The sequence below is a fragment of the Vicia villosa genome, unplaced genomic scaffold (assembly GCF_029867415.1).
Source record: "Vicia villosa cultivar HV-30 ecotype Madison, WI unplaced genomic scaffold, Vvil1.0 ctg.000189F_1_1, whole genome shotgun sequence".
In the NCBI taxonomy this organism is placed as follows: domain Eukaryota; kingdom Viridiplantae; phylum Streptophyta; class Magnoliopsida; order Fabales; family Fabaceae; genus Vicia; species Vicia villosa.
This window is the reverse complement of record NW_026705059.1, coordinates 642,818-645,761: the sequence shown is the minus strand read 5'-3', so window position 1 is coordinate 645,761 and position 2,944 is coordinate 642,818.

The window sequence follows — 2,944 nt, the reverse complement described above, 5'->3', positions numbered from 1 at the left end:
GGAATTTTGAATTTAATAGTCGTTTCACAAGAAAATTCATAACTCTGTTGTTTCTTATCCGATGGAGCTCATCTTTTTACACGACATCACTGACTCAGAGATCTACAACTTTGTTTTGAAGTACGAGTCTGGATTCTGCCCCGATCAATACTGTGGACCTCCGTTTTTTCGGGCCATACCTCTGAGCGGGAGAGATACGTGAACTGACTCTTTTTTATCGCTTAATGCTTTTGCATTTTTGAAAATTCACAGAGTCGCCACCGACCTTTTATTTTATCCAATTAAGGAAAGGTTTATAAAAGAAACAGAAAAAAGACCTTTAAGAAATTCTGGGTAAGGGGGTAGGTTATACAAAGGGAAGGTGTTAGCACCCTTTGTATCCATGGTTATCCATGGGCTCTTAAGTTTGCTTAGCTCACTTGTTTTTCGATCACTTTTCAATTGCTTTAGAATGCTCATATGTGGTTTCAAATACTTTTTGTAAATTGAATTTGTAATGATCCTTGTGCGGATGTATACAAAATGCTTGTTTATCTTTCGAAAGATGTTTTGAAAAGAACTTTAACTTTGTAATGATCCGTGTTTGGATGTATACAAAATATTGTCTTTTTGGAAAGTTTTGAAAAACAACAGTGTATGAGAATTTTGTTTGTTTTGATTTGAGCAAGCAAACTAGGAGGTCTACCCTGAGTTGTAAGGTCTTTATCCTTATTTCCTTTAAAAATCTATCCTTTCACCGGATACAAACAAAAGGTTCGATTTTGTACTCGAAACAGTAGAATTTTGACTTTGATTTTGAAAAGAATGAGAAGGGATTACCTTAAGAGGTGCAAATGTGATTTGTGTTTGAATTCAGATATTTTATCTTTTGGAGTTAGTGATCTAACGGTTCAATTTTATCTTTGACATACACGCAGTTCATATTTGCTGGAAATTAAAATGCGGAAATGTAAAGTGCGGAAAGTAAATCTACGTTATTACATCGATTGTGCAGGAAATGTAAACTAGCCTATTTACATGAATTTGACATCCTATACATTTATCTAGGAATTTAAATTGCAAGAAAAATAAAAGGCATGTTTTTGGATTTTTTTTATGATTGATTTTAATTATAATTAATGCATGATTAATTAAATTAAAATGAAGAAAAAAGATGAAAATAAAATTAAACCTAGAAATTAAGTTTTAAAAAATGTACAAAATATTTGTCAATTAATTTTAAAACAAAACTAATTTTTTTGGAATTTTTGAAATTGATTTGAAATTGATTAAGCTAATTAAAACATAATTATGCAAATAATTATACAAATAATTAAAACTTAAAGAGAAAATTATCCTAAATATGTACAAAATTAGTTTATAACATATAAACAATATTTAATATAAAGAACAATTTTTTTTATGATTTTTTGATTGGTTAGAATAATTAAAAAGCAAATATATAAATATATACTAATTAATTATGCAAAATATTGAAATTTTGAAGAAAAATAAAATATTTTTATTTCAGAAAATAAAACATTATTTTAGAAGTCTAAAAATATTTTTTGTGTATTTTTTGGATTTTTAAAACTATTTTTAATTAATTTTGCAAAGAAATTAAAATAAAATAGAAAATAAAAGGATACTGATCAGATGTGGTATGCATGTGAGTCCATGGTATGGATTGCTGGATCTGGTGCGTTGGATGAGCTGGCTAGTGGAGATCAAGGGCTCAGATCATGAGGGAGCATGATATGACTGGGACCCACATGTGCACGCGTGGATGGAAAGACTGGTTGACCAGCCAATGATCAAGAGCCACGCTAGCGGAGGGAAGAGTCGGCTTTGACTGACGAACCACGCTTGGACGCGTGGTCGTCTTCAACCTCCGTCTCACCTATTTTTTCAAACAAATAACGGGGGTTTTAAACCTCCTCTATTTGTACAGTAAAAACGCCATTTTTGGTAGCTTCATCAACCTGCAAAAATAAGCGTTAGGAATAAAAACAAGTGACCCAGATCCCCTAATTAGGATGCTCTGAGTCCAAATATGATGTTAGTTTCGCTGTTTGAGAGCTGTAGCTATGGATTCGATGGAGTTGAAGTTTTAGCACATATGAACACTTGTTAATGGCATGGAGTGATTCTCACGTGGGAGCTTACATGTTAAGGCCCAGATCTAGCTTATAGGACCTCATAAACTCATTGGAATGATTAGATTACATTGAGGTTGATTAAATATAGGAAAACGAAAATTACTTATGTATGAACATGAAGAACACTATGCATGTGTTACGACTCTCATGGGACCATATTAAGGGTTCATTCTTACTTTATATGATCTTAGAAGATGATTGGAATGATTGTTTTGTATTGATATTGATTGGAATATTGAATTTGAAAATTACAAAGTGTATGGAAATTTTGAGAAATTTGATGAGTTTTCTTGCTATGCCTTGGCTATAATTTCGTGTGTGTTGGCCCCCTTTGTTGCTGAAGTATGCTGAGCTTGTTATAGGCCAAGAGGTGCTTAGAATTGAAGCTAAAAGCATTGATTGCTTTTGTTGAATTTTTGACTTTCAAGCTTAAAATTTAAGCCACCATTGCTTGATCTTTCCACACCTCTTTCCTTAGGCCTTCCTTGCTGCATAATTAAGTCCCATGTGGAGACTTTAGCTTAGAAAATAAGCTATGCTTTATCCTTTCTTTTTTTTCCTTTTTAATTTAATCTTAAATGATAAAATTAAATCAAAAAATGGAGAAAAATGTTATGGGCTTGGTCTTGGTCGTGGGAGGCCCATAATATTAGGGCAAACATGTTTGAACCATGAAAACTTGGCCCCATTTGGAAAAAAATGCATTTTTGAGCAATGTTGGTTTAATGCATTTTCCAAAATTTAGCCAACTTCAACAAGGTGTAAATCCCTCAATTTTTGTCATATGAAGGAGTTCTTGCACTTTT